The 21,781-nt window shown below is 43.0% G+C and overlaps 1 protein-coding gene across 1 annotated transcript in view; it reads left to right on the top strand.

Moving 5' to 3' along the window:
• The first annotated feature begins 3,527 nt into the window (after positions 1 to 3,527).
• The window catches only part of KIF3B (kinesin family member 3B), a 40,751-nt gene continuing 22,497 nt past the window's right edge, over positions 3,528 to 21,781 (top strand). The window contains exon 1 of the mRNA XM_036093203.2: positions 3,528 to 3,633. The gene's annotated coding sequence lies outside the window, so the exon portion shown is untranslated. The remainder of the gene's footprint in view (positions 3,634 to 21,781) is intronic.

Raw genomic sequence — 21,781 nt, 5'->3', positions numbered from 1 at the left:
GAAGTCCTGTGCAAACCAGGATGAGTTGGTCACTCTACACTTTAGTATTGCTATTACTACTACTCATCCTGTTCCTTCACACAGCACTATACAGCTTGTTGAGGACACAGTCAGCACCAGACTCTCATCAACACATCAACAGTGCTTTATCAGAGGTTCTTTTTCTTTCCAATTAAATGGAAAAAAAAATCTTATTGTTCTTCAAATTTTCATTTCCTTTAATATGAGTGAGCAGAAGCATGTTTTCGTATGTTTAAAAGCCATGTTTTCTATTATTTTTCTTGGAAATATCTATTCATCCCTTTTCATCCACCTGTTTTTTTTTTTTTATTATTATGAAGCAATAAAGACACCCAGTTAAATATGGTGGATTGATGACATTTATATGAACTCCACTTATATGACAATAAGGAATAAAAAAAAATGTATCATCCCATGATGATAATGGTACAGGAGGGAGACATTAGTAGTCCCAAAATTTCAGCAAGGTTTTGGCAGACAGAGACAGAGGGCAAGTAGTAACTGACTTAACAGAGGGAGAAAGTTATGACTTAGAGTCTGCAGAAGGGAATATTGATGACTAAAAGGTGAGTCCAGAGTCCATAGAGAGGATGGATGCTAAAGTTGAGGAAATCTCCCAGAGAGTAGGAAAAAGAAAAAAGAAAAAAAGCCAAAAAGAGGGAAAATAAGAGGACAACAATGAGAATACTCAGAACTCATTCCATGAGGTACAACTTCTGACTAAGAGCAGTTCCAGAAAGAGAGAACAGTGGGGGGGAAATAGAGAGGAGAAAATTATCAAAGAAATAATATAAGAAAAATTCCCAGAACAAAGAGATACAAGTCTCCAGATTGAAAGGACTCAGCTAACACAACAATGAGGAAAAACACTAACTGAGGGGAATCATCATCAAATATCATAACATTGTAGATAAAGAGAACAGCCTAAAAGCTTCCAAAGATTAAAAAAAGAATTAGTCATATACAAAGGAACAGGATTCAGAACAGTGTTAGTGGTCTTAAATGTAGATACCAAAAGAAAGTAGGGCAATGCCTTGAAAATTCCAAGAGAAAATAATTTTCAACCTAGATTTCTATACCCTGCTAAACTATTAATAAAGTGTGAGAACAGTATGAAGACATATTTGGACATACAAGGACTACAAATATTTGCTTCCATGCACCCTTTCTCAGGAATCTACTGGAAAATGTGCTACACAGAAATGAAGGAGTAAATCCTGGAATTCCAGTAAAACTGGAAGACACTGGGTCCAGGGAACAGGGAATCCAATCCAGGAGAAAGACGTAGGAAAGAGCAAATGTGACAGTTGTGTGTTAGGTTTGGAGAGCACCAGTCCAGATTGGAGCTGAGGTCTTCAAGAGAAAAAAACAAAACAAAACTCATGGACTATTTGTTGTGCCTAAGCATCTGGAAAATTCACTGCTAAGCATTTGCCTGATTTATTGACCCTATATAAAAAAAACTAACAACAGCTACAAAGAAAACTAGTGAAAAAGAAAAAAAATCAAGGCAATTATTAATCTTAGAAAATACCAAAAGATGTGGAAGAAATGAAACGTAAACATAAACACATTATTTGATTCAATAGAAAATGTATTTTTCTTTTTCTTTTTTAAGATTTTATTTCTTAGAGAGAGAGTGAGCACGAGTGGGGGGGAGAGGCAGTGGGAGAGGGAGAAGCTGACTCCCAGCTGAGCAGGGAGCCTGATGCAGGGCTTGATCCCAGGACTGGGAGATCATGACCTGAGCCGAAGGCAGCCGCTTAACCATCTGAGCCACCCAGGTGCCCTAGAAAACAGTATTTGTAGTCATTATAGGGTAAACATGATTTACTGACTTAACTATATTGAATAATGGGTACGATAGTAGGGTAGGTTAATAGGAGAAGGGAAGTAAACTGGGGCCCAAAGGATGAGTCAGAGTTAGGTTTCTTAGCTGGGATCAGCTAACTACTGTGACAAAAAGCCTCCACATCTCAATCACTGAATCCAACAAAAGTTTCTTTTCTTGTCCATCTTAAATGATGGAAGTTGGCTGGCTTCCTGGCCAGCTGTCCTTTAAGGGGTGTCTTATTGATCTCCTAAGGCCTTGGAGTCCTTCGCTTTTTTTAAGTTTTTATTTTAATTCCAGTTAGTTAACATACAATGTTATGTTAGTTTCAGGTGTACAATGGAGTCCTTCACTTGAAAGCAGAGAAAGTGTGAACCAGTGTATGGGAAGTTTTTATGGGCCAGGCCTGAGAATGTACACATCATACTCAATTGGCCAGAAATTGGTCTTAAGTGCAAGGAAGGCTGAGAAGTGTAGTCTAGTTGTGTGTTCAGGAGGAAGGAAATAAGTTCTGGGGAGCAAGTAGCAATATCTGCTAGAATAGGCAAAAGTAGGGTGTGGGGTAAGGAAGAGCATCTCAGGTATCCATTCATGTAATACTCAACACATATTTATTGAGCAACTACTATAGACTACGCAAGGTTTTAGGCATGGCAGCTATAGTGGTAAACCGAGACTCTGCTCTCATGGAGCTTTCTGTTTGGTGGGGAATGGCATATGGATTTTATTCTTTTTTTTTTTAAGAAGGCTCCACACCCAGCATGGAGCTGAACATGGGGCTTGAACTCATGAACCTGAGATCAAGACGAGCTGAGATCAAGAGTGAGAAGCTTAAGGTCGAGTCACCCTGGGGCCCCCAGCATATGGATTCTTATGGGGGCGAGTAGAACCTGGCCTGAGACCAATGTGGCTGGAACAGACTTAACAGCAATTTTGTAGGAAGCCATAAGGGTTTTGGATTTGATTCTAAGAGCAGTGAGATTCCATCAAAGGATGTTAAGCTAGGAACATGACATGTTTTGTTTTACCTTTTGAAGTGATCATTCTGGCAGCCTCAGGGAAAAATGGCTTGGCAGGGCAGGGCTGGACATGAGTAGAAGCAGATATTTCAGGCAATCTAGAGGTGAGGGGAGACCGGCCTGGCCTGGTATGGTGGCACTGAAGATGGAGAAATGTGGAGAGACGGGAGAAATATTTGAGAGGTAGATTAAGAGATATAGTGACTGAGTGGGTGAGGGGGTGAAAGAGAGTGAAGAGACAGGAATAATTCCTAAATTTTTTGGCTTGAGTGACTGAGTGGCCCGAAACGGGAGCAGTCTCAGTAGCAGTTCGGGACTTAAGTCAGGTAATGTGAAAGCGCTTTAGGAAAGGTCAAACGGCGGCTGAAATCACGTGGCGCGACCAAGGCAGTGAGTTCCATTTTACAGATGGGGAAACTGAGGCACGAGAGTCTGGCAGATGGGGGCAGGCCACGACGCGCTCGCCTCACACCTCTTGGGTAGGTGAAAGGACTGAGGCGCGTTGGGGACCTACTAAGCGCCAGTACCGTGCCGGGCAAGGCTCCGCTCCGCGGGCTTCCCTGTTCACCGCTCGTGTTCCAATAAAGTTATTGAAATTGACACCGGTTGCTAAGGAAGTGGGTCGCTGAGCCGGGTTGCTAAGGAAGTGAGCGGCCGCCGTCTCTCCCCATCCGGGGCAGCGGGGAATGGCTGAGCCCGGGGCTTGCCGCCGCCCCCGCCGCCGCCGCCGCCGCCGCCGCCAGCTGTCGGCTCGCGCCGCAGGTGAGTCGGGGAGGGGCCGGGGCTCCCGCGGGGCAGGCCCATCCTGTCCGCCGCCCGCGATCTGCCCGGAGGCCCGCGCGGGCGCCGCCGCCTGGCTCTGCTGCTTCGCGAGCGGGAGCATCCTCTGCCCTGCCTCCCGGGCATCCTCCAGCGGTCCGGGCGGCCTCGCCCCTCGTCCTTCGGGCGGAGGTGCGGCCCGACCGTCAGACCTGGCCGCGAGGGGTCGGGGTCCATCCGGAGGGGTCTGCGGCGGTGGTCAGGGACCCAGCTCTGGAGAGAGGCAGGGAAGCGAGAGCCTGGGGTCCGAACCTCGCCGCTGCCCCAGGCTCACCGCGTGACCTTGGGCAAGTCCCTTCCCCTGTCAGGCTTCAGTCGACTGTTCAGGGATCTCCTAACACTTGCTGCTCGGAGTAGTTAAGATGATGAGGTGTGTACGTGGAAAGTGTCCTAAATGGGGAGAGGGAGAATTCTTAGGGCACCCTGACATGGGGACCAAGAGTCCAGTTTCAAGTCGAGAGTGTCTGAGTTGGAGACTCTGCATCTCCATTTAGTAATTGTGTGGCCTTGTCTTGGGCAAGTTAATCTCTGAGGCGCCTTTTCTTTATCTGTAAAATGAGTTAATGAACCACTGCGGAAAGCCAATGAAACAGGGTATGTCAGGTAGCTTGGCACATAGTAAGTGTCCAACAAGCTATTATGAGGCATATAGGGTGGTTTGGGCGAGGCTTCCAGGAGATGACTTTAAGACTGGTGGGATTTAAGTGTGCAGAGCACCAGCTCATATGTGTATCCTTTCGCTGTTGACATCCCACCGCCCCCAGTTTTCCTTCTCCATGCTGCTGGGAGCAGGGGAAGTGATGTGGACCGGCACAAGTAGCCCTGGTGGTGGAAACCCTGAGGTCAAGTTCATGTAGATGACTGAGGTTATGGTCTCATTTTCAAATACGTGGGCTTTGTTGACCCTTCCAGAGCCAAAGGGTATGTCTTATGTCTTTTGGAAAGTGCTTAAAGCTTAATCGCTATTTTCAAGTATGTGATTAAGAAGCACTTTTCGGTACATTATCTCACTTAATCTTCACGTAGACTTTGCCAGGTAGGTGGTGATGTTATCCCCATTTCACAGACGAGGAGACTGAGGCTCAGAAAAGCGAATGACTTGCCTAAGAATCTTATCTCTATAAAATGGTGGAGCTGGACACATTGCCAGGTAAATCCTGTATTTTCTCCCCTGTACCCTGATGTCTCTGCTTTCTCAACAATAGCTGTTACAAAGCCACCGGGTATTCTTGTTTCTTCTAACTGCTATGGCTAGAGCCTTTTTTCTCCAGTGGCAAGGAAATAAGATCTTATATAAAGCTTCATTTAAATAGATACCATCCAAAGTGTGGACTTCAAAAAAGAGCTGGCATATTTAAAAGGGGGCTTCTCTGTCCCTCAGTCCCCTCCTCTTTAAAACGAAAGAAGAGGGCTAAATGACATCTGAAGGCCCTTTCAGTGCTGTTGTGCAATTCTGATTGCAAGCTATGGAGTCGGGCTGTCTGGGTTCAAAGCTTGCCTCTGCCACCTCCAGATGCCACTGGGCAATTGACTTCATCTCTGTGCTGTGGCTTCCTCATCTGTAAAATGGGGATAATAATAGTATCTACCATGTATGGCTGTTGTGAGGATTCATTTGAGCCTAATACATGTAAAGTGCCTGGCATGTTTGATAAATGTTAGCCATTATTATTAGGGCTTAACATAGCACCTATACTATATTTTATATTCTATTTATGGTTGGTGAGTGACTAAATTAAAGTATGTGCTCATAGCACCAGGTTTGTCAACCTCAGAAGGTCACTACAAGCTTAAAACAGTAGCTGTCACAGTATAACATGAATGTTAGTGTTATTACAGGGTGGCTCCAGGAACCTGCAACGCCATGCCAGATTGGGTTGCTAAGAAAGATGAAAGCTGATGGTAGGAAGTCAGGTTTGGTAGCCCAACTCCCAGTTCAGTAAATGTGCACTAAATTCCTCTGTGCCAAGCACAACGAAGATGTGGAAATCAGTCCCCACGCCATATATTTCAAGAGCCTCCAAACTTAATTTGCGTATTACTGGCTTTGGAAATGATTTGACTTTTTTTTTTTTAAAGATTTTATTTATTTATTTGATAGAGAGAGAGACAGCGAGAGAGGGAACACAAGCAAGGGGAGTGTGAGAGGGAGAAGCAGGCTTCCCGCGGAGCAGGGAGCCCGATGCGGGGCTCGATCCCAGGACCCTGGGATCATGACCTGAGCCGAAGGCAGACACTTAATGACTGAGCCACCCAGGCGCCCCATGATTTGACTCTTTAAATGAATTCCTATCTTGTGTTTACCCCTACTGCAGGATAAAGCTGCTGGTTCACATCTCTTCTTTTGTGTCCCTAGGCTTCTGTTGGGTGCTTGAGTTAGAAGTTTCATTTTGACAGCTGATGTGTGGGTCCCTGAGAAAGAGCCTTCTCTTGCGCTGGTTAATAATATGTGCTCTCTGTACGGTGCCTAGTGATTTACAAAAGTGTTTAAGTGTGCCTTCACTCATTTGGTATTATTAGTAGCCCTGCGAGGAAGATAAGGTGCAGATTTAAGATCCCCATTTTGCAGTCAAGGGACGTGAGGTAAGAGAAGCTGTGCTGCTAGTAAGTCGCCCATTTCACCTGGGCATTGGGTCTTCCAGCTCCAAGTTCAGTGCTCTTGCTCCATGCTGCCTCAGTTTTATTCATGCCGCATTTGCTGAGCATCTCATATGTGTCAGGCCCTGTTCCAGCCTGGAGATATGATGGTTAAGAGGTAGATGAGGTCCTTGCTTTCATGCAGTTTACATTCCAGTGGCAGCAACAGAAATAAACCAACAAATGAACAGGTAATTTGGATAGAAATAAGGACTGTGAAAACACTAAAACAATGATGTCAGAGTAACTTCTTATGGGGATTGGGGTGCTGCTACTTTGATTGGATGGTCAGAGAAGCCCTCTCTAAGGGGGTGACTTTTTTTTTTAAGATTTTTATTTATTTAATTTAGAGAGAGCGCGCAGAAGAGGGGGAGGGGCAGAGGGAGAGAGAATTTCCAAGCCGACTCCCCACTGAGCACGGAGCCTGACATGGGGCTTGATCCCAGGATCCTGAGATCATGACCTGAGCCCAAATCAAGAGTCGGACGCTTAACTCACTGAGCCACCAGGCACCCCTAAGGTGATGACATTTTGCGGAGATTTGCTGCCGGAAGGGGCCAGCCATGTGGAAATGTGGCCGAAGGAACCGCAAGGGTGAAGGCTCTGAGGGAACAAACTTGGTAAGTTCTGGGAACTGAAAGAAGGCTCAGAGTGGCTGGAGCAGGTGAGTTGGAGGTGAAAGGAGAGGGAGAATGGAGAGGTGGACTAATGGGGAGGGGTGAGGTCTCAGATCATACAGGGCTTGTAGGCTAGAGTAACTGATTGTGATTTGATTTTAAAAGCGTGGGAAGCCATTGAAGGCTTTAAGAAGGGGAGTGACAATAGTTTTTTTTTGTTTGTTTGTTTGTTTTTTTTAAGATTTTTATTTATTTGAGAGAGTGTGAGAGAGAGAGAGAGCATGAGCTGAGGGGGGGGGCAGCGGGAAAGGGAGAAGCAGACTCCCCGCTGAGCAGGGAGCCTAAAGCAACTCGATCCCAGGACCCTGGGATCTGATCTGAGCGGAAGGCAGACGCTTAACCTGTTTTTTATTTTTTAAATCACTTTGGCCTCTGTGTGACCAATGAATTTTAAGGGGGATAAGCATGGCAGCCAGAAGGGTAGTTAGGAGGCCAGTAGAGAGGTGATGGTGGCCTGCTAGAGGGGTAGCAGTGGAGATGAGTACAAGAGGGTGAATTGGGGATGTGTTTTGGAGGCAGAACCAGCAGGAATGTGGTTGGGAGAAGAGCCGAAGGAATCAAGGATGACTCCTGGGTTTTTGGCCTGAGCAGTTAGGTAGATGGTGGTGGTGCCATCTGCCGCTAAAATGATGAAAGAATTTTTTGGTAAGGTGCCCTGTGAGGAAGAATTAGCAATGGCTTACTCAGAACTTGCTGGAGGGGCAGAAGGTACAAACATCATACCTTGTAGTCCTTGGGGAAGAGATCCCAGCTTATGCTGCAGGAAGACAGCCAGATGCGTCTCATTGAAGTCCCCACCTTGGACATCCACACGCCCTGCTTTTCTTACACTCTGGCTTTTGGCCAGCTTGTGGAGTGGCAGGCGTGGGCTTTGCCAGGGCAGTGCCCATCTGTCTCAGGCTGTTGGCGTCGATGTCCTGACTCGAGATCTTGGCCGATGAAGGCTGGAAGGAGGCTGGCCAGCTCTGGGAGAGAGAATGGAATCATTACTAGTGAAGCTCACTGTCGGTGCCTCACGTGGCCACGGTTTCCCTACCAGAGTGGTTCTTTCCTTGGCCATCAAATGACATTTCTAAAGTTTCAGGGCTTTTGATTTGGGGATCCCTTGAAAAGCTGTTGTGTTCTGCCAGAATTCCTAGAGGATCCTTAAATGGAGTGTCTCCTCTGAGCAAGAGAATTCAAGCCTTTTTTTCATATATGCTAATAATTGCTCTTGTAAATTTAGGCTTTACAATGTTGTAAGTTCCATACTAGGAATAGTAAGACTGATAATCCCACCACCTCCACTTATAGAGCAGTTCAGAATGCTCTTTCCTATGAATTCTTATTTACTAATGCCTGTCAGTGGAGATCACGTGGAATATGTACTGTCCTCAGTTTACAGATGAGGCATTGAGATGCTAAGAGGTCATTTGTTTTTGTCCATAGTGTTAGGTACCTGCTAGGTGCTGGGTTAGGTAGATCCTTGCTGCTCAGAGTGTGTTTTGCGTGACAGAATACCCATGTCCCCTGGAAGCTTGTTCGAAATCTGGGCCTAGATCTAATACACCAGGCTGCATTTTACCAAGACCCCCTGGTGTGTCCTGTGCAAGCTAAAGCTTCAGGTGCACTCATTTGGTAGTAAGTGGCAAAACTAGGCCTTGCCCATGATAATGATAATAAAAGTAGTAGGAATAGCTACCGTTTTTTGAGCCAAGCACTGTCATTAAGTACTTGAGACAGGTTGTCTCATTTAGTCCTCAAGGCAACCCCGAACATGGGTACTGTTATGAATCCCACTTTCCAGAAGGGGAAAGTAGAGGCACACAAAAGTAAAATAACTTCCCCAGATCTGCTGAGTCTGAGGCCATTGTGCCTTCTACCACTGAGCTCATTCATCTTTCAGGCGGGCAATATATCCCTGCTGTGTTGTCGAGAGCCCTTCTCTTCTGTTCCTGGGTAACCAATGTCAAATGCTGATGAAAAAGTGACTTCAAAGAATGTTTGAGGAAATCAGGGTAAAAACCCTTGAGCTATTTTAACTGAACCTGGATGTCAATCACTTGACCGATAGTCAGTACACAGATACCCAATTTATAAGATAAGCCACCTCTCACACTTCTTAGCAGTCCAACACTCAAGGCCAAAACAGCTGACTTGGGGAGGAACTGTGAGCTTGTACTGAGTCATTCGGCCCTACACTGTTTCTTGATGGTGGTGGTAACATCTGTACGGCTGAGAAGAGGGCAGCCCAAGTCCCATACCACCCACTGACTGCCTGCGAAGGATTGTTTTGTGGTGCCTCAGTTTTCCCTCTCTGCCCCGTGAGCTCATTATTTTCCTTTCAACATCTCCTGATCTCCCCAGAGTCTTAGAAAGATTTCTTGGTCGGGGTGTGCCATCACAGGAAATTCTGGTGTGAAAAGAGGTAGGATCTGGGCGGTTGGGGCAAGAATTTTAGTAGCAATTCTGCCACTCGCTGTGTGATCTGGGGCAAGTAACTCAACCTCTCTGGCCCTCAGTTTCTGTATACACAAAATAAGGACCTGGGACAGCCTTCTAAGGCTCTTCCAGCCCTGCCTGGAAGACTGAGCGTGGAGTCGAGTGGTATTTTCTTCTTCCTTGGTGACTTCATGCTGGGCTTTCACCCAGACCTTCTAGGGTGGGGCTTTTCGAGCGTATTTCTTGGCAGCCAGAGATCATTGATTGCAATCAGCTCATCTTATCAGCGTCACACATCTGCACTGCAGCTCGGCATGTTCATTTTTTTTTTTTTTTTAAGATTTTATTTATTCATTTATTTGAGAGAGTGAGAGAGAGAGAGCACATGAGAGGGGGGAAGGTCAGAGGGAGAAGCAGACTCCCTGCCGAGCAGGGAGCCCGATGCGGGACTCGATCCCGGGACTCCAGATCATGACCTGAGCCGAAGGCAGTAGCTTAACCAACTGAGCCACCCAGGCGCCCTTGGCATGTTCATGTTTAAGGCTCAATTAGTCATGGTGACACATTGTGTCTCCTCACTGTCACACTGCAGGCGTTGAGCTCTTCACACACAGGCAGATCTATCTTTAGTGTGCTGATTTATTTAAATCAGGGTTTGCATTAGAGAGCACCCAGTGATAATTGTGGTGGGTGTGGTTTTATTTTTAAAGTTTTTGGCAGGATATTTGCAGCACTTGCATTTTGTCATATTTGAACACGGTGTATAAATGGAAGCGGGTCCAAGGGAACTAGAAATTGTAGGAGATTATTGGGAGTTGAGACATGACATGCTCTTACCTACTCTGGGGTCCTTCATATCACCTTCAGCAGTGGTTCCAGGAACTGCTTGCTTTGGGGCTTTTGTGTGGGAATAAAGTAAATAGAAACTAAAAGCTCATGGCATGGTTTCCAGCAGTATAGTGGATTGCAGTAATCATTACTTTATAACACATTTCAATAACCTAAGCAAAAAAATCTAGCTAGTAAATCACAAAAGATTCCATTCACGTGAGATGAAATATCACTTTGGGTTACTTAAGATAACCGCAAGAAGATAGTTCTTGGTGGAAATAGTTACTGGTTTTGCAAGATCTGCAGTAACGAGTCAGATTCTAGCCTAAGAAATATATCGTGTTTTTCCTTCCTTATTTCTTCAATTGCCAGCATTTTAAATTAATTATTTATGTATTTCCCAGCATTTTTTAATAGAATTTTTTTCCTCATTATAAAAATAATGAATTTCTGTTGAGGAAAAATGAGGAAAGTCCTGAAAAGATTAAATAAGAGGGGTGCCTGGGTGGCTCAGTCGTTAAGCCTTCGGCTCAGGTCATGATCCCAGGGTCCTGAGATCGAGCCCCGCATCGGCTCTCTGCTCCGTGGGAAGCCTGCTTCTCCCTCTCCCACTCCCCCTGCTTGTGTTCCCTCTCTCACTGTCTCTCTCTCTCTGTCAAATAAATAAATAAAATCTTAAAAAAAAAAAAAAAAAGATTAAGATTCACTTTGGGACGCCTGGCTGGCTCAGTCAGTGGAGCGTGCAACTCTTGATCTCGGGGTTGTGAGTTTGAGCCCCATGTTGGGTATGGAGATCACTTAAAAATAAAATCTTTAAAAAAATGCTTTAAAAGATTCACTTTAAATCCTACCACCCAGAACTAATCACTGTAACATTTTACTATCCAAAGGCAAATATATCCTAAATATATTTTTTCTCCTGGATGTACAATTGTTACCTGTTTCCCCTATTGTTGTCATTTAGGCTAGTTTCAATATTAAATATTATAAATAATGCTACAGAGAACATCTTGATTGTCTTTGCATAAACCTTTGTCTGCATTTCTGACAATTTCTTTAAACAAGATGATTTAATTGTTAAAAAATTTTAATTATAAAGGCAGCCTCCTTCAATAATGTTTTTAACAAGGCAGTGTCTAAATAAAGTTGCAAAAGCAGACATTATTACAATTTGGTGGGGAGGGATTACCTGTGAAAATGTATCCTATCTCAATTTCAGCACACTTGTCTACTTGCAGGTATATTTTTAGATAAATGTACTCAAAGCAGACTTTTCATTTTCCATTTGGAAATGTTCATTTAACATTTCGTGACCCTGTTTTCCATGTTTATAGTAAACTCTCCCTAGCATTGGTTATTTGTTTCCAGCTTTTTATAATCACGTATAGTGCTCTAATGAACATCTCTGCTTCTCTCTCAGCCTCATAAGAGAACAATTCTAAATAAATGCTTTGGGGAAAGTTAGAACTTGAAAAAGTTCTAAAGGAGAAGTGTACATTTCCTTCTTAAAATTTTATTAGGAGCTTCTAAAATAATTTTTAAAAACTCCAGCTTTATTGACACATACCATAAGGATTTTTGAATAATTTTTCTCAGCCTTCTTTGCTGCTTCTCCTTAATCCACTTTTCTTTTTGATACAGAATTCCCAATGTTTAAGACCCAGAACATGGGCCTATTTCAACCCTCCATTCCCTGAACAGGCTGTTGGTTGGTGACATTAACCAGAAATGCTCTACATACATTGTCAGGTTTGTGCACTGTGTGAGCTGTGAGAGCACGCATACCATTGTGGAACTGGACAGTGAACCATGACAGTACTGGTGGACTTTTGGAGAGGATTTTTTAAAAAGTATTTCCCTCGTCATATTACTGCAATAAATCCTGTAATTTATAGGAAATTCTGCTTCATCGACTTTGGGAACTGTTTACTATAGAGGTAGCACATGTAGGCAAGAGCCTCTCCAACATTAATGTACACATGAATCACCAGAAATTTTGATAAAATGGGATTCTGATTTGGGGGATCTAGATGGGGTTAGATTCTGCAGAGTTAAAGTAGGTGGAACAGGAGAAGATTTTCGGTGGCACTCAAATACAACATCCTGAATTACATTGAATGGCATGGTGAGCGTTATTCCCCCCCCTTTTTTAAAGATTTATTTATTTATTTGAGGGGAGGGAGGGGCAGAGGGAAAGGGAGAGAGAAACTCTAAGCCGACTCCACGCTCGGCATGGAGCACGGAGCCCAAGCAGGGCTCAATCTCAGGACCCTTAGATCATGACCTGAGGCGAAACCGAGTTGGATGGACGCTTAACCGACTGCACCCACCCAGGTGCGCCGAGCATTATTCCCTTTTAAGCTCATTTGTTTCTTCTTCTAAGTATGTCTAGAAGAATATTTGTTTGGTTCCTATCTGTTTCTTAACACTTGCTAAGCTGGCTTTCTAACCAAGAGAGATCAGACCTCAGCCCTTAGGGAAGCTGCAGAATCTAGCTAGAATTGAGTAACATTGTTGTGTGTCCTTGTATTTATTTTCATAGTTACCTTCTATTTACAGCAAGTGATACTGATTTTCTATTCATGTCAGTGATATAAAGTTTCTTTTAAAAAATAAATTTGGGTTAGCGGCGCCTGGGTGGCTCAGATGGTTAAGCGTCTGCCTTTGGCTCAGGTCATGATCCCAGGGTCCTGGGATCAAGCCCCACATTAGGCTCTCTGCTCAGTCGGGAGCCCCTTCTCCCTCTCCCTTTGCCTCCCCCCTGCTCATGCTCTCTCTCTCTCTCTCTCTCTGTGTATCTCTGTGTCTCAAATGAATAAATAAAATCTTGGGGAAAAAAATTGGGGTTAAAAGAAAGTAGACTTAAGGAAAAACCTTGAGTAAATAATAGTACAGGTGATGCCTGGAAATGGTAAAAAATGTGAAGAGACAACCCGATGACTGATATCTCGGGCTGGTGTGGAAAAAAGGCCATGAACTTTGGAGTCAGGTAGACCTGGTTTCTGCGTATTTTGCCACTTATTAACTTGGTGTGCCATGTTACTTCCCTCTCGCCGTCTCAGGACTTTTGTCCTCTAAATTGGGTCAGGGCAGAAGCACCTCCTGCGGGCCAGGCACTGTAATGCTTGTCTCTGATCCTCACACAGCCCCAAGCAGCAGGCAGGGTATTGGTGGTCTTCCCATTTTACAGACAGCAGATAGGCTGCAAGCGGTGAAGGAACCTGTGCGGAGCCCCAGAGCTGGGATGGTAGGACTGGGTTTCAATCTCAGGTGTGCCTGAATCTCTCTCTCCTTATTCCAGGCCACTTCCCTCTTTTAAATGTAGTTTTTTGCTGTGGCTCTCTACCCAGCTGAAAGGCAGTCTGATTAAAATGAAAAGTCATTGAGGGGCGCCTGGGTGGCTCCATCGGTTAAGCATCCGACTCTTAATTTCAGCTCAGATCGCGATCTCGGGGGTCCTGGTCTGCTTGAGATTTGCTCTCTCCCTCTCCCCCTCCCTCTGCTTGTGCACCACACTCTCTCTCTCAAATAAATAAACAAATCTTTTTTTTTTTTTTTAAACATTTTATTTATTTATTTGACAGAGAGAGAGAGAGACAGCGAGAGAGGGAACACAAACAGGGGGAGTGGGAGAGGGAGAAGCAGGCCCCTGCTGAGCAGGGAGCCCGATGCGGGGCTCGATCCCAGGACCCTGGGATCATGACCTGAGCCGAAGGCAGACGCTTAACTGACTGAGCCACCCAGGCACCCCAATAAACAAATCTTAAAAAAAAAAAAAGTCATTGAGCACACCCATGTTCGCTGCAGCATTATTCAGAATAGCCAGGAGGTGGAAGTAGTCCAAATGTCCATGGACAGATCAGTGGATTAAAAAAATGTGGCGTATACCGCACAATAGGATATTATTTAGCCTTAAAAAACAAGGTGGTCTTGTCACATGCTACAACACGGAGGTGGAGTGGTGGTTTCCAGGGGCTGGGGAAAGGGGAAAATGGGGAGTTTTTGTTTGATAGGTATAGAGTTTCAGTTTGGCAAGATGAAAAAGTTCTAGAGATCTGTTACACAACAATGTGGATGTAATTGACACCTACTGAACTGCGTACACTTAAAAATGGTTAAGAGGGTACATTTTATGTAAGTGGTTTTTTTTTTTTACCACAATTAATTTCTTTTCTTTCTTTTTTTTTTTTTTAAAGATTTTATTTATTTGTTTGACAGAGAGAGAGCACACAAGCAGGGGGAGCGGCAGGCAGAGGGAGAGGAAGAAGCAGGCCTCCCACTGAGCGGGGACCTTGACCCAGGGCTTGATCCCAGGACGCTGGGATCATGACCTGAGGTGAAGGCAGATACTTAACTGACTGAGCTACCTAGGCACCCCCACAATTAAGAATTTCTTAAAAGTAGAAAAAAAAAAAAAAAGAAAGAAAAGCCATTGGTCAGAAGGCATTTTTTTTTCATTTTGGAAAATTCCAACCGTACATAAAAATAGAATAGTACAATGAAGCATAAACCCATTACCCACCTCCAGCAGTTATCAGCACATGGCACTTTTGTTCTACCAATAACCTCCCATCCACCCCGCCCCACTCTGGTTTATTGTGATCCCAGACAGCACATAACTTTATCTGAAAACACTTTTGTGTGTATGCCTAAAAGTAAGAACTTTATTTAAAGAACACCATTTTCACACCTAAAAAAAGTAATAATTCTTCAACATCATCTAATATCCAGTGTTCAAATGTCCTTGATTGTCTCATACATTTTATAAGTTGATTCGTATGAATTGAGATCCAAAAAGGGCCCCAATCAAGAGCCAAATGTTGTATTTGGTTGATTTAAGTGTTTTACATCAACAGAGTATACATTTTTAGCAGGGAAACAACTTTGTTTCTTTCCTGGATTAGTACATGCAATGAGAAGTTCCTGGCAGGAAGGCTCTTCCCGCTTTGTAGCCTCATGGTGGTTGAGAGCGTAAGTTCTGTATGTTGGGCTGGAGTGGGCAACAGGGTGCGCTGGTGGTGGGGGAATTAGTGAGACAGCGGGGGGGTGGGAGGTGGGGTAAGACGGCCCCCTCTGTCAAAAAAGGAACATGTATAGCTTTTACACCTCTAGGAATGGATCCTGCTCCTTACTCCTACCTGTAGTTACAAGTGTACGCTCAGGATATTCACTGCAGCATTGTTTGCGGTAGCAAAAGACCAGAAACCATGAGAAGATCCCTCAGTAGTTGAATAATCAAATACTTTATAAGTTTATCTTATTTTATTTTTTTAAGTGAACTCTATACCCACTGTGGGGTTAGAACTCATGACCCTGAGGTCAAGACTTGCATGCTCTACTGACTCAGCCAGTCAGGTGCCCCATCAAATACGTTATAAAGCAACCACACCATGACATCTGGGCAGCTGTTTAAAAGGGGAGATGGTGCAGAAATTGCCTCAAAGATCTATAAAGTAAGATGGAGAATGTACATAGTATACTTACGCTTGAGTTTAAAAAAAAAAGAAAGAAAGGTGGGAGAGCAATACAGATACATTAATGCTTGCATATGCACTGCATATCTCCCCAAGGGGTAGGAGGAAGATTACTTGTTTACTGTATACTTACCTATATAACTTGAATTGTTCTAATCTATGCATATATTGATACATACATGTACATATACATATGTGTGTGTGTTCAGAATAAGTTCATATTTAGGTCTTTAAATAAGATAAGCCTAGTTTTGAATCCTGACTGTTCCACTTAATTGCTGAGAGACCTTGAGCAAATTAATTTCTCTGAACCTCCCATTCTTATTTTTAAAATAAGGCTAATACCTATGCCTCCTAAGGTGATTTTGAGGATTAGAAGAGGAATATACATTAAACTTTTTTAAAAAAAAATCTCTTTTTTTTAAGATTTTATTTATTTATTTGACAGAGAGAGAGAGACAGCGAGAGAGGGAACACAAGCAAGGGGAGTAGGAGAGGGAGAAGCAGACTCCCTGCTGAGCAAGGAGCCCGATGCGGGGCTCGATCTCAGGACCCTGGGATCATGACCTGAGCCAAAGGCAGATGCTTAACCAACTGAACCACCCAGGTGTCCCTACATTAAACTCTTGATAAACTATGAGTTGTGACTATCGAATACAACAAAACCCCAGATCCACACTGATTCTAATGAGAAGTATCCTCTAGATTTGAATATATTTTTATGAATGTGTTTTATGAATGCTTCACAATTGGATACAAAAAAAAAAAAAAAAAGATTTCTTTCCCTCTTTTTCCCCCTAGATAAATGCTTTCTTTGTTTGCCTGTTTGGGTTATCAAATGATAGGGCATGCCTGGCGCCAATTTGAATTCAGGGCAGGAATTTATTTGTTCACGTTTCTTGTATGTGACCTTTGTAGGTTTCTTCCCAGATAAGTAGCTTGTCTTCCTAAGACACTTAACCTGAAATCAAGGTGCTAGACTTTTTTCCCCCAAAGAAGAAATAGCTTTATTGCCATCCTCCCACTTGATTATAAGAAACAAAATATATGCACCTATTGAAAAGGCCAAAGAAAGCAAAAAAAAATCACTTGCAAGCTCACTTCCGAGATAAATGTTGCTTGCATTCCCTGAGTGTTCATTACACATCTTGCACTAAGCTAAGCATTGAACATTTTATTACTTTATGTAATCCATAGAACAGTTCTTTTTTTTTTTTTTAATGATTTTTTATTTATTTATTTGAGAGAGAGAGAATGGGAGAGAGCAAGCACATGAGAGGGGGGAGGGTCAGAGGGAGAAGCAGACTCCCTGCTGAGCAGGGAGCCCGATGCGGGACTCGATCCAGGGACTCCAGGATCATGACCTGAGCCGAAGGCAGTCGCTTAACCAACTGAGCCACCCAGGCGCCCCATAGAACAGTTCTTTAAGGTAGGTGTTATTAACTGCATTTTAGGTAAGAAACTATGACTTACGTAACTTTCTCAAGGTTTTGTAGCTAAGTGGCTGTGCAGAAATTCAAACCCTGTCGAACACTAAAGCTCATGCTTTTAACCATGACTTTACACTGTTTCCCTCACATCTTTCTCTGCACATGTGCACATACACATGTAAACATAAATCACATCATAATAACTCTTCTGTTTGGTAGCCTGCATCAGCAAAATGTCATGAACATCTTCCTATAAGTAAATACCTGGAGGGGTATTGCCATTTTAATGACTGCATAATTTCCTATTATAGAGATGTGTTATAACCAGTCCTTTATTGATGAGTATTTAGGTGGTCAGAGATGGTACTGTAATAATTATAAACATGTACATCTTGCACATATATTCAGTTACTGATGCCCTTAAATGATATCCTTAAAATAATTCCAAGAAATGGAGTTGCTGTTTCAAGGGATTATAACATTTTGAGTATTACATTTCAATGAAATGATTGATTGATTCAAGATATTGATTACTCAACTCTTGATTACTCGATGCCAGTTTGAGAAGCTGTGGCTCTCATATGTACTATAAGGAACAGTTTAAAAGTTTTTAGATAGTTCGTACAACTATCTGGCTATAAACATTGCCTGTAATAACAACAAACTATATTTTATTAGTCTGGTATTTTGACATCTTTGCGCTAAATGCCTTTAGGGCTGAAGCTACATGACAAGCTACAATGACATTAGAATGTTAAAGATGCCATTACCGCAGACCTCATGGAAGCTCTTTTATGACACTTCACCAGAAAGTTGAGATAAGTACTTTTACTCTTAGGGCCGTTTGTTCATCAATTAAAACATTTTTTTCCTTTTTTTAAAAAAAAATAGTTATTTATTTATTTTTATAAGTAATCTCTACACCCAGCGTGGGGCTCAGACTCACCACCCTGAGACCAAGAGTTGCACGCTCCACCGACTGAGCCAGCCAGGCATCCCAAAACATTTTTATTACCTTATATTCATGGTGGCCAGTGAAACTAGATAGATGAAAAGAAGAAAAGAATGAGTTTTAACACCTGGATATTAGTTTACTAATCAATTTCACAAAAATTCTCCATCTCCTTTTCCCCTAATTTTATTTTTCTGACCACACAATATACTTCCACGATTTAAAACTCAAGAGATCTAAAGGGCAGACATGCAAAGTCTCCCTCCTACTCTTGGCTCTCATCATACAGCTCTTTCCCTACAGGCAACCAGTGTTGTTTTCTGACTCATGAATATCCCTTCAAATATATTTTATGCATATATAAGCAGATATAGAACTGTTCCCTCAACACAGATTCAGTGTCCTTTGAAAAGTTCTGCAGCGGGGCGCCTGGGTGGCTCAGTCGTTAAGCATCTGCCTTCGGCTCAGGTCATGGTCCCGGGGTCCTGGGATCGAGCCCCGCATCGGGCTCCCTGCTCCACGGGAAGCCTGCTTCTCCCTTTCTCCTGCTTGTGTTCCCTCTCTCACTGTGTCTCTCTCTGTCAAATAAATAAATAAAATCTTAAAAAAATAAATAAATAAAAGTTCTGCAGGGCAGTGATGTCATTTTTCAACAGGAGCTGAATAATCCTGCTTTGAAAATTGTGTAACTCCCGTTGTGATCACTGGCCATTATGAGAACCAGAGGCCCAGAATTGGACTTGCTCTCTTGGGGTGGTTCAGGGATTGCAAACAAGGAGCCCTGGTACTTCAAAACACTTAGCAGTGGTTGTGAGAGAGTGGTGTTGATGGTGTTGAGGTGGATACAGAGTAGAAGCAGCCGCTTCCCCTGAGAGAAACTTGCACGGGCAGTTGTTTTGGGCTGCTTAATAGGGAGTTGCTTTATCTTCTTGCCTGAGAGTTGCATGTTTTTTCGGATAGCCCATGTGATCTGTGGCTTCAGCTGTCTTCCAGATACTCTGAGTCCTTGAACTCCAGGCCAGGCAGTTGGCAGGTGGTTGCCTGGTCTGATCTCAGAAGACACTGCGTTGGAATGCATTGATTAAAGATGCATTAGTGTGCACTCTGTGTGCCCGCAGATTGCTCCTCCTTGCAGGCCTGTTTCTGGTAAATTGCCAGACCTTTATTTTTTTCCCATTTGAAGATACCACATACTCATTAAAGTATATTCGGAAAATATAGGAATGTTGAGGAAGCAGGGGAAATCACCTCTAGTCCCATCACCCAAAGTGGACCACTGTTGATGTTTTGATGTGTCTTATATAATTGTGATTGCATGCATTCAGTTTTGTAAACTGCTTTTTCATTTATGATAAACATTTTCCGTGTTATTACAGAACCTTGGTAAATGTCATTTAAAAAGATGGGCTAGCATGGCAGGCCTTTCTAATCAGATCATGTGTACGTGAATTTGATTATAGACAGAGATGCCTATAGGAGCCAGGCAGGAAGTACAAATGGGCAAAGCATGCTGAGAGTGAGACAGTAGGGAGCGGGGTTGGGGAGGATTGGAGAGGTCAGGTCCTCCAAAGAGGCAGCTTTCTCAGCTCCCATTGCTGCCAGTTAGGGCACAGGCCAGGGGCTGTCAGATACTCTCATTCTTCAAGAGAGGCAGAAGACCTGTTTTTTTTTTTAAATGTGAAATTGGTGGTTTTGGGGGGTTTTTTTTTGAGAAGATTTTAAACATTCAGAGAATAATATGAGAAACAATCAGGATTTACAGCTGTTAACATTTTCTCTTATTTTCCTCAAGCCTCATTTCCCATTTTTGTTTTGTTTTTTGTTTTGTTTTGTTTTGTTTAAGTATACTTAACTCCCAATGTGGGGCTCTAACTCACAACCCCTGAGATCAAGAGTTGCTCACTCCACCAACTGAGCCAGCCCAGTGCCCCTCCCTGCTTTTTTTTTTTTTTAAGAGAAATGATAAAGTATTACAGATAAAATTGAAATATCCTTCCCAGTTTTAATCCCATTCTCTACCTCTCACCCTGCCCAATTTGGGCAGCTGCAATCATAAGTTGTTGTGTATCTTTCCCATTTTTTACTACTTACATATAAATAAATGCAACTCCATGAGCATCATATTTTTATAAATTTTTAATCATAATTATCGCTCTGCACTTGCTCTTTCACTCAACTTGTTTATTTATCCATGTAAATATATAAAAGTCTGATTCGGGGTTGGCAGACTTTTTCTGTAAAAGATCAGGCAGTAAATATTTTAGGTTTTGTGAGCCAGCCTGTCTCTGTTACAGCTACTCAACCCTGCTATTCTATAGCTAATGCAGCCATACATAATATGTAAACAAGGGGGTACGGCTGTGTTCCAATAAAATTTTATTTACAAAAAACAGGTTGTGGGCTAGATTTGGCCCATGGGCTATAGTTTGCTGACCCCTGCTCTAATGCATTCCTTTTACCTACTGAATAGTATGGTGTCTATATGATTACACCATATGTTATATTTTCAGTTCCCCTGAAAATAGATGTGTAGGTTGTTTCCCATTTTTCTATTTTAACATGCTGCAGGAAGCATCCCTGTCCATGTCTCCTTGTGTACATGTGCAAAGGTTTTTCACTAGGACATACACATACATAGAAGTGGAATTGCTGAGGCTTTTTTTTTTTTTTTTTTTAACAAATAACATGGTCCAAATAAAATGCTTCAGGTAGAATGTGACCAGTTTGTGACCTCTGTCCTAGAATCTCTATAGGAAGCCCGTAGTGAGAATCCAATCCACACCTAGTTCTATAATTTGAGGTAAGACTCCGTGACAACTAGCAAAGGTGAGGGTGCATTAATCCAAATAGAAGAGCTGGAGAACGATCTGGAAGAGAGTCATTGCCATGAGAAATGTGTAACTGACTTCCTCAGTGGACAAAAGAAGTTGGGGGAGAAACTCAGTTTTTCATGTGTAGTGGCCATTCAAACTGTGGTTGTTAATGTTAGAATGACAAGTTCTAACAGAAAAGGTATTCAGGATGAAGGTGACGAGCTGCTGACCTGTGGTTGCTTCTTTCCTGGCAATGCTGTGAGTTCCTTTAAAGATTTATCACTGTAATTAGACCGGCTAGAAGGAGAGTAAGGAAGGTAATAAAGTAAAGAAAGAGTGTCAGGGCATCCTTCCAAGAAAACCCTCTCCTTTGAGGAGGACCCAGAGCAAGTTTTTAAGCCCTGGTGGCAGGAAATTAAATTAGCCCATCTTCCTGAAGTACTACGTTAATAATACATGACTAGTTCAGTCGAGCTCAGTGGATTCTGAAAAGAAATGGTGTTCTGTGTTCTGAGTTGAGATTTAATTAAGGGGATGCAGGCTTTGGGAATTCCTTCTTTTTAAAACATTTTAAACATTGTAGGCCATTATCATTCCTTTGTTTTTATTGTTTTGGAGCGCTCAAAAAATAGACGGTGCTCTAACACAAGCAGCTGAACATCAAGGTCACCCTGCCGCAGGCTTTTTTTTTTTTAAACAAGCTTGGGGCCACATTGTTTTGATAGGTAAAAGCTGGACGGCTCTGCCTCTTCAGGGATATGCAATGCAGAAAAATTGGTCTCTCCACTGACGCATTCTCCACTTAACCCCCCACGTTGTTGTTGTTGTGGTTTTTTTTTTTAAGTTTTATTTAAGT

Source organism: Halichoerus grypus, chromosome 10 (genome assembly GCF_964656455.1).
Source record: "Halichoerus grypus chromosome 10, mHalGry1.hap1.1, whole genome shotgun sequence".
In the NCBI taxonomy this organism is placed as follows: Eukaryota; Metazoa; Chordata; class Mammalia; order Carnivora; family Phocidae; genus Halichoerus; species Halichoerus grypus.
This window is presented reverse-complemented; position numbering and strand designations above follow the sequence as displayed.